This window comes from Aythya ferina (genome assembly GCF_964211825.1).
Source record: "Aythya ferina genome assembly, chromosome: 3".
NCBI classification, from domain to species: domain Eukaryota; kingdom Metazoa; phylum Chordata; class Aves; order Anseriformes; family Anatidae; genus Aythya; species Aythya ferina.
In genome coordinates this window covers 52,976,339-52,992,294 of record NC_140298.1, presented here as the reverse complement: position 1 = coordinate 52,992,294, position 15,956 = coordinate 52,976,339, and the positions used below count along the sequence as shown (strand labels likewise).

The following is a 15,956-nucleotide window of genomic DNA, read 5'->3' as shown; positions in this document are numbered from 1 at the left end:
ATAGTAAATTTACAAAAATGGCAGAAATTGTTGTTTTCATACTCAGCACCTCTCACCATGGGCTTTGTGAAGCCAAGATATGATGAAACCATACTGGGGTTGAAAAGTGGTTGAAAGTACAACTCCATCCTGTGGAGGTCAGTGCTTTAAGGACTGCATGCCTTCATGCTTGTTGGCAGGAGTTTGTATGGATGTGAATCGGGAAGAGATTTCTTTGGTTGTTTATGCTTTGCTAATCGTGTTTTGGGTTAGGTTGAATTAATAAATTTTGGACATGATGTTCAGTATGATATGCACTATTTTTTCTGCTAATTTTTGTTAATGAGAATAATGTGATCCAGCACACTTTTTTTCAGCAAGCTTTGGGCTCCTGGTGGCCATTTTTAGGACTTAAATCTAGAAATAAAATCTTAAGCAGTGTAAAAGTGGAGATTCAATCTAACAAATTCCCATGTGTACATACACATAAATATAAAATAAGGCAACAGACAGATGTTTCAGGTCTTGTTGATCAAATTATTATCTAAACTAAAAATGTTTAATATATCCTAAACATAAAATAAAAGTACTTGGTCAAGTACATATTTGTATTTAATTGGCAAAGCCTGAACAGAGCAAATGTGGAAGTCCTATACCTTCAAAAGTACTAAAAACAACTGAAATATCCTTTTATTCTCTGTTATGAACTAGAGCCCTCGCTGAAAAGAAACATTAACTTCATGCCATTTAATTGCAATTGTGTGACCCTCATTACCATTTTTATTTAAGTTCCTCCCAGTTTTTAAAGTACTGACCTTTACAACATCCCTGCTTGGAAGCAAGGATGCTTGGAAACTTTTCCTACATTTGTGGAGTAAAGACCTGCATAAGAATAGGTCAAATGCCACAGGTACAGGCAGAAGATACTTGTAGTGGCAGGAGAAATCAGAGGTTCTAGCAGAAGACTCAGAAACTCTCCAGCTGCCCAGACCATAGCAACAGGAAAGGCTGAGGATAGTGCCCAGCCTGAAGACTTGTGCTTTGCAGAGCTGAAGTGCCTTACTCCCTGTGCTGGCTGTCAGCCTTGGGTTTCCCTGGGGAATTTTTCACTGGGAGTTTAGCCTTCAGGGAGTGTCTTACACCTCTGTGGATGACTATTAGGTAGGTCACCCACCTGTAATGCAGAGTTTTCTACATGCTACTGAAATCATAAGATTTCAGTTTTGCCTGATAAACACACTTGCTAAACACAGTTCTGTATTATTCCTGCATTTCTGTCATATAGAAATGTGCAGTGAAGTTTTCTTTAAGAAAACAAACTAAAACCAACAACAAACAAAGCTGTGAAATTGCACCCTATAAAGAGCCTCTCATTTTGTAAACACTTAGCTGTGGAAAAGGCACTGCTCTCCTGCTTTAACAAGACTAGTTACTGAGGTCATAGCTATCTTTTCCAGGCCTTGTGGTACTCCACCCATATGTTGTTTTCATGAAGAACTGAAATCAAGACAAAAAGATCAGAAGGAAATAACCCTTGTGTTGAATTTGTTTGGCTTTTTTGTTTGTTTTCTTGAAAGGCGGTTATTCTTCAGACACTGGTTATTTTTAGTGCTTATGAAACTGAAAGACAATGAACATTGGACAGAGTCAGGAAAGCTGAGAGCAAATATAATATTGGATTTAAAAACAAAACAAAACACAAACAAACAAAATAAAAATTGCAGACATAGAATAACTCAGTTGTCTTTGCCCTAATCAGTACCTTTTCTGGATATTTGCTTCATTAAAACACAGCAAGTATCTATCCTATTGCTGGTTGATAGCAGTGTGGGTAGGTGGTCTTTCTTCATTAGATCAGTAAATTACAGTCTTCTGTGACCTAAGGCAAATATAACTGTACCTCTCTTCTCTGTGTTTAAAAACACCAAATTCTGTCCTGCTGAAGATCTCTATTTTTGACCTGTATTGGCACACAATAAGCCTAAAACCACTTTGAGGGCCACTGAGTTTTTAAAGTATTTTTTTAATGTCTTACAGTATTTTATATAATAAATTTTCATAATAGCCTAATATATTAGAGGTTCCATAGCTGCTTTAATGTCTTCAATACGACAATTTTCTCTGAAACCTGAAAAGAGCAGAAAACATTATTAGAACATTAAGAAAATGCTCCCACCTCTGATGGTAGTGTTAGGTTCTTCAGATCAGCAGGGACTGGAATGAATTAGAGGAGCTGGTGAGGTGTCACAAGTTCTCTCCAGGTTTGGACAAATTTTGAAATGCAGGAATCAGAGGAAGTAAGTGTGTAGTAGCAACCCGCTTCAGTCCAGTCAGCTGCTGGGTCCAGTGACTGTAATGAAACTGTTGTATTATTTCTATTATATTTGTATTCAAATCTATTCTATTTGCTTTCAAATGATAGTCAGTATTAAATAAAAACTACAATGTCTGCATATCCAGGCTCATATTTTTGTTTTTGTTTTTCTATTAGAGGTGATATACAAGCATTTACATCAAATGCTATGGATCTTTAAGATACCAAGTACATAGATAAGAGCTGTAGATGAAAAAAGAAATCAAATTATCTAATCCAAATTTACAAACGAATTTGCAAACAGTATGTAAACACAGATGACTTCAGAGATTTTAGAAAAGGTACAGTCTTTCAAGGTTTTTGTCAAACCAAAGAATGGCATAGGTTGTACTTGTGAGTTGTAGGGAAAGATGGAAAGATATCTTCAAAAGAAGGATTTCAAAGGTTAGAGTCTCAAATGCTTGATACTGTGGGATGGGTTATTATTTCAGAGAGGAAGAGCAGCATGAAAGCAAGGCAAGAAAAATAAACTATATGGAAGATGAGACTGCAGTCATTGGTAGTGTAGGAGTTTATATGATGGACTTTAGAAGATATATAAGTATATATATATATATAAGTTGTTTGTAAAATGAATTACTTTCATTTGAAATGACAAAAGACAACCAAAGAACATAGCAATTAGGGAAATGGTAGGGTCAAGAAGGTTGCTGAAGAAGATAGTTTTAGTAGCCGCATGCCAAGTCTACAACAGAGTGTAGAAACAAAATGCAAAAAGGAAGGTGGTGTTGGATAGGTGAAGAGAGAAACCAAGTCTGGACAGATTACTGTCCCTAGAAGAAGGAAGAGAGTCTTTGATATTTTAAGATGGTGTGGAAAAAAGGATAGTACTCCAAAATATAAATAAATACACAAATGTGTTAGATAACAGGAGTTAAATGTCTCTTCTAAGAAGCTTAGCTGTAGTCATGAGGGACTAACATGCTGTCTTCAGTTTTACTGTTAATGCATCTAGAACACTGTAGAATTTGCTTCAAAGATTTTTTGTTTATTTTTCACTGATTTTTAGGTCACTTTGAAATCTTTGGAAATCCTGAAAGTACAGAATGTACACTTCCTCGTCAATTTTGAATTATAGTTGCCTTTTCCACCTCTGTACTTCTTTTGTGCTTCAGTGTAGATTGCTATTGCAGTAGGTAAATTTTGGACTAAGTTTTCACTGTTGCCACGGTTCCTCAGTTTGCTAGAAGTTGTCTCTGCTCAGTAGGCAGTTATTTGTAAGGGTGACTTCCTGAGCAGCATAACACAGCATAATTATCCCACCATGGTAGGTTTATTGATTTACTATGAAACAGAAAGATTGTATTACTCTTTAGAAAATTTCCATCTAATGTGAACACCCATGGACACCATTTATCCAGTATGATGTTCAAAGAAGAATGTGAAAATATCACTGTTACTTATTTCTTTGTTTTCCAATAAGTTGTATACTACAAGAAAATAATGCATGGGATCTTGCCTCGCCTATGGAAAATTGTTGAACCTCTCCTACCAATCTTTTACTACTGTCAGACCTGGTTCATATGAGAATTTAGGAACTGCTATGACAGGACACCTCTGAGGTCTGTAAAAGGTTTCTGGAGAATGGGGGTGAGTAGGTGGTTTGGCAGCTGCCGCCAAAAGCTGGAGGTGGGACAGTCTTACCACCCAAACCACAGCCAGTTATTTAGTAGTTACTTAATCTCAGAATCTATTAAATAGGATCCTACATAATATCGAAAGAGGATACATTTTAAGTAGTAACACAATAATGTAAGATTAAACTCAATCTGATGAGCAATACCATGAATTAGTTATGAACAGTAATGTTTACGTTAACAAAATTCCAAATATCAACCTCGTATAAAACAAAACATCTGATGAGGATGATGTCAGTAATTTATGGTCCCAAATCTCTGCATTGCTACCTGTACTATACTGGTCCTTGGAAATAATGGTCCATGTTTCTAATATCCTGGATTTTAGAACTTGTGACTGAGTCAGTCATTTCTTGTTCCCTAGATTTGCTTTGAAATACTGTCAACATAGTCTGTGGCTTGTTAAAGGGACTTCAAAAACTGTGTTACTTCCTCTAGGAAGCAAACTGCTATTAATTTATCCAAATCTTTAATTGAAATTATCTACTTTTATTCACAAATTTTAAATTACTGTCAGTGAGTTTTCAAAGGAAAAGTCTTTCAGACAAAACAACATTTAAGTTTGTATTGTTCCCATATGCTTTGCTTCTTCAGCACTGTCTGGAGACAAGTTTTTCTACCTCAGCATACAAAATGCATGCTGGGCAGATCCTTTCAGATACTCAATAACTTAAAGTTTATCAAACAACACAGCTTGAGGAAATCAATGCAGAGAACTATTTTGTTAGGCAAAAACAGAATGCAAAGGATTATTTGTCTCATGATAAAAGAGAATGTTCTAGCTGAAAATGTTAGTTCATCTATGTTACACAGATGTTCATCTAGTTACAGATGAAAGATGTTTATAATGTTCAGGTTCAGTGACACAAGCCCCAGCTATCATCCTTATACAAATATAATCACATAATAATTATGATAATCATAACTGAAAATCTGTATCCAGGGAGCCTTTTAACACGGCAGAGAAATTGTTGCTGGATGGAAAAGTGATGATGGAGTAGACAGCAGAGAAAGAGAGTTAAGGTGTGTACACTTGGTTTCAATGGGAATGATTCAAAAATGAGACCCCAGAACTGCGATCAGTAATTAAAGACAAGTGGAGTTATTGTGGTGCTGAGGAGACGCTGGCTGATTTCTGAGATTTGGAAGCTGCATTAGGAATCAGGAATCAGGACTGCACAACAAAGCAGGTTCTTAAGGAAAATGCAGCTCAAGCTGGAGAAAATTCAGGTGAGAAAGGTGGGAACAGGGACCAGATCATGGTTGGCAGGAGCAAGCAACAAGGAAAAAGGAGTAGCATTTCAGCCAAGTGACAAACTGAACATCTAGGAACAGTTGGTGGGATGACTCAGATGATGTTCAGGAAACCTGGTATACGGGCTCACAGTCGAAGCAATGGTTTATAAGGCTTATCCAAACTTTCAGTACTCTTTTTTTGGTACAATTTGATTGATGAGGCAGATCCTGACACAGGCTGAAGAAGAATTGCTATAGTTTTATCTGTTTCTCCTTTATCTTTGTGCAGAAAACTACAATTTCAAAAGAAGATGTAGGGTGGCTTTTTTTTTTTTCCCCAAACACTGGAATTCTGTCTATGAAGCATTGTCAATATTGAAATTGTCACTCAAATAGTTGCCTCTTTCCCAAATTAACATGTGCATATACACATATATATTTGTTTTGCATTCATATATGCATGCATTACCATATGCATGTAAGTTTTAAGGATATTACCCTGGAGCACTGGCAGAGACACTGTCATATTTCATTATTCTTGCCTAAGATGTTATTTGCTGATGGGGATGAATAGGAACTGTAATCAAACATTTTATCATGTAGTGACACATGCAGCTCTCTTAATTGTATGTTTTAAAATTAGGCATAATCTTGAGGTTATTTAGACTAGCTGCAATAATTTAGGCTTGCAGTACACTCCACTGTTTATTTGTTAAATGTTACATTTTAACTAGGTTCTGTATAGCTATCTATACCTAAATACCCATGGCCTGAAATGAAGATCACCTTCAGCCCCAGTTGACATCTCTGACATTCCTGTGTTTCCTTAAAAATCAAAAATGAAGGTACCTGCCAAATGTTCCATTGTGTATCCCACACTCACATTAAAATACTGAGGTATGACTATCCTCCACATCTCAAGTTGTCTTCAATCTATATTGTACTGATTCTTCAGGAAAGTAGACCATTTTTGACCTTAATAACATGTGACAACGTATTAGGACTCTGCTTGCTTTTACACTAAAAACTGTTAAATTCTACCACTCTGCATTCCTATTTCTCTGTGAAAGCTTAAGTAGTTTTAATTGACATAGCAATTCCCTATCAGTTTGTTTTGCTAGTTTTTTTTAAGAGTACATGTCCAAAATCTGTGGATGTTGGCCAACTATGCTAAGACAACACAAGATAGATCTTTTTTTTTTTTTTTTTTTTTCCACATTCAGTTGTTCATATTTCCAAGTTTAGCTGTACTGAATTAATTTTTTTTTTACACATTCTTAAGTTGTGAAGCTCTACTACTTTCTGGCCAAGGCAGTTATCAGATATCCAGAAGTTTTGAATTTTTATAAATTCAAATTAATGGTTATATTATTATTTATTTATAATATTTTTAATAATAATTTTATATTATTATATATTTATGACTTTTTATATTTTTTAAAAATATAAAACTAAACATAGCAGCTTTTCCCTCCCCCAGGTCTGCTCAATTTAGAAGAACTCTGAATGTTTTCAAGTGGTAGCAAAATCTCCTGTTAATATTTGTAATGACATAGGAAAAAAAATACACATGCTTTAATATTATCTTACATATTAGTATTTATTTAGTATTATTTAAAAGATAATTTTCAGAATAATAACCTACAATTGTACAACTTCTAGTAAGTAGGTTTTAATCCATTTCTGCATTTGCTTTAACACCCTCACACACTCCACCCCACTCCATTTTCAACTTTCCTTTCCAGTGTTTAATTCCATTATATTTTACAAAATTCAAAGATACATATAAGCATGGAAATAACGTCACTCAGAATAAGTCAGCATTACTCCATTTCACTTGAGCAGTCTTGAGGAGCTGGTCTGTATCATTATGCACATACAGCTAATGATATCAGAGGGACTGCTCATGTGTTAAAGATCAAGACAGATCTTTTGAGCAGGGACTGTGTGTTTTGTCTGCCTCCATATGGCACCTACCAAATGTTTGTATAGCTAGAGCATAATGCTGCTACTCATCTCAAAAATATAATTAAGTTCGATTAGATTTAGAAACAGTTTGTTTTTATGTGCTCTCCACTAAGCTAAATGCACTTTATTAAAACCACTGAATGAGCACAGTATAGTAAGGTGGTTTCCTAGAAATGACCAGGGCTTTTGCATTGATTATCTTTCTGCTTGAATTAGTCAGTAACGATGCCTGCCAGACAGGGTAGATCTCAGTGGAGCACTCAGAAGTTACAGAATTAGTACTTCCTCCCTGAACTCCTCAGCCATGCTGCTTTCCCTGTTCCTACCCAGTCTCCATACACCATTCCTGTCCCCGCAGTTCCAAATCTGGGTACAGGGAAGATTAAGGTGAAGTTATCTGATTGAATTTTGATTTTGAATTCCGTGCATAGTACTTCCTTGTGGATTTGCCTGTATAGAAAAGCTAACTTAATGATTTTGAAAGGTTACATGTTTCCTGAATCGTCATCTTTTTTTAAATATGTCCAAGTAAAAATTGACATACGCACTTCATACAAGCATGTAAATCCATAGGCATTACTATATTTTTTATTTATTATTATTTAGCTTTTCCATACTGTAATTTATGTACCATTATTTGTTTGTCCAATTTACATTTTCAGGAGCAGGGGGAGGATTGATATGTCAGTTATTGAACAAGATTGTATAGGCAGTCACTGAGCAGCAAAATGGGGACTTCACTGGACTGAGATGTACTCATTTACTTTTCCTTACAGTTGAAGATGTTTTTCATGATTTGCCTGTATTTTGTAGATAATCAGCTCAAAACGAATGGGAAATGCCCCACAAGATGATGATGATGTCAATGTGCATTTTAAGCAGAGCAGATGAATGCTGTAAACTGATTAGTTTAGTGAACTGTGCAGGTGTTAGAAATTACATTGTGTTAGAGTTGACTGCTTTGGGTTGTGAGCTATAATGGTTTTATTTTATTTTATTTTATTTTATTTTATTTTATTTTATTTTATTTTATTTTATTTTATTTTATTTTATTTTATTTTATTTTATTTATTTATTTCAGTTTTAAAGCACTTAAGTGAAGGACAGAATTATAGTTGAAGCAAGGATTAGAAGCACATGTTCAGTCGTTCAGTATGTTCAGTTTAGGGTCTTCATATTCACATTGTATTATTCAGGCTGTGGAAGGTCTACAGCACTTTAACATCAATATTAAAAAACTGTTCAGTGTCTGATTACAGTGTGGCCAACTCTCATAACACGTGATGGTTCTCGGATTAGTATTAGTAAAATATTAAAATATAACACTAAATTATCTTCTGGTCATCATGGCTGAAAAGAAACATTTACAATATAGATATATGGCTCCAGAAGATAAAGATAAGCTAGTTATCAAAATAAAATAAAATAAAATCACAGTTTTGGAGAGTTGGTCCTGATATGTAACTTCCATCATTCATGTTTTGTAATGTTAAGACTAACTAGCTATGGTGCAGAGCCTGAGTGGTAGGATTTAAGAAACTTCTCTCATGAAGTTTGTAATTCAAATGTGAGAACTTTTGTGGTAGCTTTCATTTGAGCTGGTTCTTGGATAGAGCAGTTTAATGACACTTTTGGCCTGTATATATATGTTGTATTCATCTAACCCCAAGATAAGTAAATGAGGATGATCTGATAACCATGGACTTGGGGAATAAGATGTGTTTACTGTTGCGGGTCACCCAGTTGATGCTTTTACTCAAACCTTTAGAATAATAATGTGAATTATTTTTGTAGTAATTGTGTTAATAATTGAATAGCAGTAATGTATAAACGTATTGGCATGGTAGTTGTATTTTACACTGTGAAGAGTTGTCCTTCATCTGCTGAGGGCCTGAAGGGCCTGCTCTTTTCTTGTAACCTAGATGAGAGATGGTCTGCAGGCTATCTGCAGATGTTTGTCTTCAGAATCACTCTGGTGACTTCTAGTCAATGTAAAAAAATTAAGTGAGTTTGAGCTAGTCTAGAGTACCAACGGAGAACTGATTTTTTCATAGCATTTGACTATTTGACTAAGTTCTGTCTGGATTAAGATGCAAGCTTGTACCCACTGAAGTTAATAAAGTCTTTTGGACTTGAATCCATGACTTTATATCTTCAGTGTCTTACAGGAAGCAAAGAGTCCTTTGACAAAATAATTAGAAAATAATGTGGTATGCATTATCAGTGTTTGAGGCATAGATTGTGATACAAGGTTGTAGCATGTAATCATTTCTGTCTGTTTTTTCTATTTTCCTGGAATAAAGTGATATTAGCAATAAAACATGCATGCCAAGGATATAAAAGCCAAGTGAGCTGAAAACACATTAAGCAGTTTTTTTGTTGTTGTTGTTGTGTTTTTTTTAACGCTGTGAACGTTTCATGCCATTTTGCAGTTGAGTGAAGTATTTGAGCTCTGTGTGCCATGCCAGGCATGTTTGGGCTTGTTTGTTGGCTGGACAAGTTTATTTTTTTCTACTGTCTCCCAGAAGAGAGGACTACTAGAGGACTAATTCAAAATCAAGGGGTGTAGTCTTTGAACTCAAACACAATCATCCTAAGAAAATTGTAACCAAATCGAAGAATAAAGAGTTTCTATAAGCATGGTGTGAAGCATAGCCCTGAATTGTTGGGATGGAATTTTTCTCTAGTGATCGTTTTGCAGCCAGGACTCCCTTGAGGATGGAATTTGGTCCCTTTGTGGACAGCTCCCACCTGTCCCAATGCCCGGACCCAGTGCCAGCTCTGCCACCAAGCCAACCACTCCTCCTCTGTTGGCAGAGGTCACCATGCTGGGGTCCCTGGGCAGGATGCTGCAATTGATTCATCGCTTCTGTGAACATTTAACAGAAGTCATTCAAAATTAATGATCTGAGCTTTTTGTCCTATCGAAAGCTTTTTGTCCTATCGAAAGTATTTAAAAAGAAAATGGCAAAGGGCTGGGTTCTCCCAAAAGGGTAGAGGTGGGAGAATTTCACCCAATAATACATTCTCTGATAAAGGGATTTTTTGTATATGGTTTCATGATGGTCAGTAACATCTAAATATTACAGTAATGGCTTGTTTGTCTTGGCAAAAATAATAGTAGAAGAAATAATAAATTTAGAATGAAATGAGAAAAACTGTGAAATGAACATCTGGTAATGCTACCTAACATCAGTTAATATTAACAAACATTTTATTTCCTGTAATAATTGGTAAGAATTTATATATATATTTATCAGCTCACAATAGCTTTAAGCTTTTTCTTCCCCTCCAGTGGATGTGTACAAAGCACAATGAGCAGCTGACTTCCTAGGGCAGCATAGACCTTTCTTTTTTTTTTTTTTTTTTTTTTTTTTAAACACACTAGTTGTTACCTTCAGTAGAGATGAAGAAATAGCCAGGTACATCTTCTTACAACAAACTGCGGAGGAATTGAGCAAAGAACACTTGCTCTTGTTTGAATAAATGTTAACAGAGAAGTACCACCTGTTAGAGCCATTCTAGTCATAAGGTGAGTGAGAGGCAGATGTCGTTCCTGTGTTGCAAGGTAATGGTTAGTGCAATTTTAACAGTTGCTACAGCCTGGTAATATTTGTTAGTGTTGTAAATCTGATTCACTTAATATGCTTGTGAGCCAGCATCACAGTTGCGTCTCAGTTACGGCCCATGGCCATGCAGCTTATTTCTAAACAGGAAAGGAAATTCAAGTCTTGTGATACTCTTTCTGTTACCAATGCATCCTTCCACACCAGCAGTATGCATGGTGCTCCTCTTAAGAAAGTCACACATTTAACAGGAGTGCCCTTGGCACGCAGAAAGTAAAGGCAGCACTTTGCTGGACAGGAACAAGGTCACCACTGTGCTGCTTCTTGCCTGTGCCAGAGCCCTGCAAGCCCAGGCAGGAGCTGCTGCTTCCCCTTTGGAATCAGGGTAGTGGCTACTGCTGTGGGAACAGAAGGACATGACTCTTTGGAAGCAGCAGTTGCTACTCCCACTTCATACAGGATCCAAAATTTAGATTGTGGAGGCAGCTTTACTATATTTCATCTTAAGTGTTAGATAATTTGCTTAATACCCCAAATAGAACTGTTTTCAAAAGTTAATTTCAAACTAAAAATAACCAAAAGATGATGTGTGGTAACTTTTGATGAACTGTAGCTACCCTTCACGGGGTTTGTCATCATGATCATGGTGTTCTGGTCCACAGGTTTTTCTTTTTAATATTCTATCATCTTTAGACAAAACCAAGAAATGCCCTTATGAGTGGCTTGAGGGATTTTGCTTGCTGATTGTGAAATTCATATAATTTGTGTCTGTGCAGGTCCTTATGATAATTTATTTGCTATTTTGGCAATACAATAGAAACATCCTAGGGAGTATCAAAGGAAATAGAAACAAATGTGTTTTTTTATTTTTTTTTTAAAGGGTGATGTTTAAATGCGTGGCCTGTTCTTCCTTTCATTTAATCTAACTTTACAACAGAATGTAGACTACAATCCATGTAAGCTCAGCTCACTCTGGTTCTTGTCATGGTTTAATTTACTGTTGTCTAACCCCAGTGATGTCAGTGGAACTTCTCAGTGTGAAAGCACAGTCAGGACAAGAACTGTTAAGTTTTCCAGAAGCTGCCCTCAGATATGCTGTGAAGCAGTGACACAGAAAAAGGGGAAAAAAAAAAAAAAAAAAAGTGGTATGTACTAAATATAATGAATAAAACAGTAGTTGAGAATATAGAGGCTAAATTCTTTTATTTATTTTTTCATACTTTAGTAACCATTAAAAATGAAACAAAATGAAGAAACATACCTTACATACAGTAAAACAAACAAAAGACACACCAAGATCTTGTTTTCTCAAGAATGGGTTTGACAGAAAATTTTGCTTTGGTGTTTTTGTCCTATGTTTCTGTTAATATGTACAAATTTTAGAAAATATGTTATGTTCTTACCTGTAGTTTACTACTCTAATTGCCTTCTCATTAGTGATAAATTTTGTTACAATTTACATACAGAACTCAATACCAGTAGGTTTACCAGTGTTTTTATTTTGACCTTACTGAACATTTCTGGCTGTTTCTCAGATGATACATACCCCTCAAAAAGCACTGATTTATTTTATCTTTATTTTATTTTATTTTATTTTATTTTATTTTATTTTATTTTATTTTATTTTATTTTATTTTATTTTATTTTATTTTATTTTATTTTATTTTATTTTATTTTGTGAATTGTTAGTAATATTTTTCCTGTTAAATAAGTGCTATGAATTTTAATATTACACAGTAACATAGACTTTGTTGACTCTACTGAGGATGAAGTAAACCTTGTAATGTACCCAGGACAAGAAACTTAGAGTTTGCAGTAATTAATGGGTGTAACTAAGTTGAACATATATATTCCAGACTCCTGGGGTCTTCAACATCCACAAGAGAAGTCAGCTAGGTGGAGTCCTTTGTCATCCCTGATCCTTGCCATTTCCTAATGAAAGTGGTCTTAGGAAGGTAGAGAGTTAATGCCTCCAAAGCTGTCATCCCCTTATGAACTGGGATATGTGCTTGCATCTACATATTTGAGGACTATCAGGTCCACTATATAAAACATATCCAGTGAGTTTCTGTAATGTTTCAAGGAAGAAAAAAAAAAGGGGGGGGGGATGCAATTTAGGTAGAAGTGAGTTTGAGTTTGCAATTCAGCGTAGATGGCCCCCAGGAAATCTGTGAATAAATCTTCATTCCACAGTGAACCTTCAGATTGGATGATCCTCAGATGTCCCTTCTAACCTCAGCCATTCTGTGATTCTGTGGTTCATACATCCTACTCTTGTCTGGTCCCACAGATACATGGAAATACACTAGCATGTGGCTTTTACCATATTGTCTCATACTCCATAAGGTTGCTGTCTCTGTACTTACAGACACAAACAGCATGTTGTGCCTGTTGGAGCATGTATTGGTGTTATTATGTTGATTGCCAGTATCTTCTGAACCTATAATTAGCTGTCTAGTCATTGCCATTGATAGCAATCTGCATATTCTTGCACAATAGGTGTATTATAAAGGTATTTGAAACACTAACAAACACATACTATGCCAGTAATGATTTCAGTCCATCTTTGAATTAGATCCTTGGCTTAAGGGAATCTACCTTCATAATGCTCCAGCAGAATAAATTGGATTTGGAGCCTGGAATGTCTGTTAGGGATTTTCTTTCTATAAAGAAAAGTGAAGCAAATTCCATGCTACTCTGCCTTCACATTCTGCAGAGGAATTATGTCAGGGCAGGCTAAAGGCTGAATAAGTACAGCTGGAGTTGTGATGTGCATAAGTGTTTAAGGAAATAAGAAAAGATTCGATGAATTGTTATGTTTACAATGTTATAGGAGTTACTGTTTATCTCACCTAGTTGCAGGTATTTCCTAGAGTGCCTTATAAAATACAGATACACATGCATATTTATCCTGAAGCTCATTATCTGGTCTAAGGTGTGAATGAACGGAAGGAAAGTTTTTGTTTGTTTGTTTATTTTTCTTCCTTGAGTATGAATTGGAACAAAACAAAACAACAACAACATCAACAACAAAAGTGTAATTTCTGGTAAATCAAAATGCATACACCTTACAGGTGCTTCTTGGGACTGATGTTCTTGTCACTTCTGTTACTAGTAGCAGCAAACTATTAAGGGCTCTGACATGCACCTGGCAGGTTTACCTGTTCAAGGGCTGGTGATTGAGCCCTTTTTTTCCTGGCAGTGAAGAATATCTTAGAACCTTAGATTTGATGAAAATGAGATGGACCTGAAAAATTTCAAACTTATGAGTTTCTATAAAAAGCATTTATTTTTTTTTTTAGCAAAAATTTTGTCAATGTGTGTGTTGTGATCACTCTCCTTTCCTACAAGCGAACAATCTCACAGCTGTTTTCTCTTGTGCACACGTACTGGAAGAACTAAATTCTGTCTCCTTCACTATTATCAGCAAGGCATACTGTCTCTTCAGTGGAGCTGGGTTTTTCTTCACTGTGTTTTAGATGTCCCTGTAGATAGTCTGCATTCATTCACTTCTTACATAAAATTTGCAATGAAACCTTGAAGATTTGTTCTTATTAAAAATATGAATGTGAACTGATGGGTTTGTCACAAAATATATTAAATGTTAACAGTGCTTAGTCACGGCTTGGTTCCTGGGGAAATTTGAGATGTCATTGTCTTTTTCTGTGGGCTATTTATTTTTGTTATGATGGTTGTTTCTTGTTGTGTTGTTTTGTTTGTTGAACAACCTACTGTGAATATGCTTATCTCTTCTTTTTCATTCCATTTTAATACATTTTTGGATATCCAGCACATGTGAAATCCCTCATGAGGAAATATATTTTTCTGCTTATTTTAGACAGACATGTTCTTCTGTATAAAATCAAGATTCACAGTCCGTCTAATTAGAATAGGGTTCCTACAGGAGAAAAGAAATTCTTCCTGTGAGCAGGAAGATGAATGCAGGATATCTTAGATTTTTGGAATTCTTGGAAAAAAAATAAAAAATATATATATATAATTATACGTATAGATATTTCTAGGAAAAAATATGCTGGGGGTTGGTAAGGAGTTTATTTAGCAGGGACCTATTAATAACATAACTTTTTATGTGACAGAAATCTTTTATCTGTTCTTTTTAGCACATGCTAAAAAGGCAGTATGAAAGAAATATAAATTTCTATTTCATGTGGGAGATGGTTGCCAGTCAGATGTACAATCTGAATTACAAATGCTTGTCTCATTCAGTGGCAAAATTGCTATTAGTTTGTGTGTTGCACGGCTAGAGCTCTTCAGCACTGTTTCCGGTGGGTTGACAAGGCAGAAGTGGGCTGGAGGCTGCTTGCCCTCTTTCAGGGCACCGCTGCTGCTGCCACCCTACGACAAGACCAGGGACTGACTCACTCTAACGCCATTTTTTTTTTTCTCTTGTTCTTTCAAGGGCACAGTTGTTACAAATACTCTTTTACCTGCTCAGTGGTGTCTGTGATTTGTAACCACAGGAAGAACTGTTTAAGGCAAACATGGTAGTGGCTTTTATTTATAAATACTTACTGTGGTGTGTTACAGGAGTATGCCAAATCACATTTAAAAATAGTAATCGATGTCCAGACAGGTACATTTTTATTTAAACAATGTCCAGTTTTGTGCCAGTCGGTCTGTTCAATTCAATGAAATTTCATGGAATAAACTAGTATAGCATACAAACGAAGTAAACTCATGGCTGAAGACCCATGCTTGGTTATCAGCTTATGCCCTAGGATGCTGGTGTGGAATGATATTCAGAGAACAGAGTGATTTTGATCTATGATTTGAGTCCAACAAACTTAAGATTTGTTTTTAGTTGCTTGGCTTGTTTCATGAACATTAGTAACCAGTTTTCTTTGAAATTTTCCTCTTCAAAAGTGTTGGGTTTTAGAATATTCTGTATCTTTTAATAAGCTTAATCAAAAAGAAAAGCAAAACGAAACAAACAAAAAACCCAGCAACTTAACATTTATTTTCATAGGATTTTCATATCTTACACAATGTTACAGAAGTAGCACAAGAGTTGCAAAGGCACATGGTTAATCATTAGTTCTGATGGGAAGTGCAAAATCATACATAGAAAAAAAATATATTACTGATTGAATATTTTCAATTTATCCACCAGAAATGTCAGGGAGTATATGAATGAAACCTATGTGGCTGTTTAATTAAAGACTGATCTTATTACAT

At 35.5% G+C, this 15,956-nt stretch overlaps 1 protein-coding gene across 6 annotated transcripts in view; it reads left to right on the top strand.

Moving 5' to 3' along the window:
- Window positions 1–15,956, top strand: part of SYNE1 (spectrin repeat containing nuclear envelope protein 1) — a 307,251-nt gene that overhangs the window by 24,665 nt on the left and 266,630 nt on the right. The window lies entirely within an intron of this gene.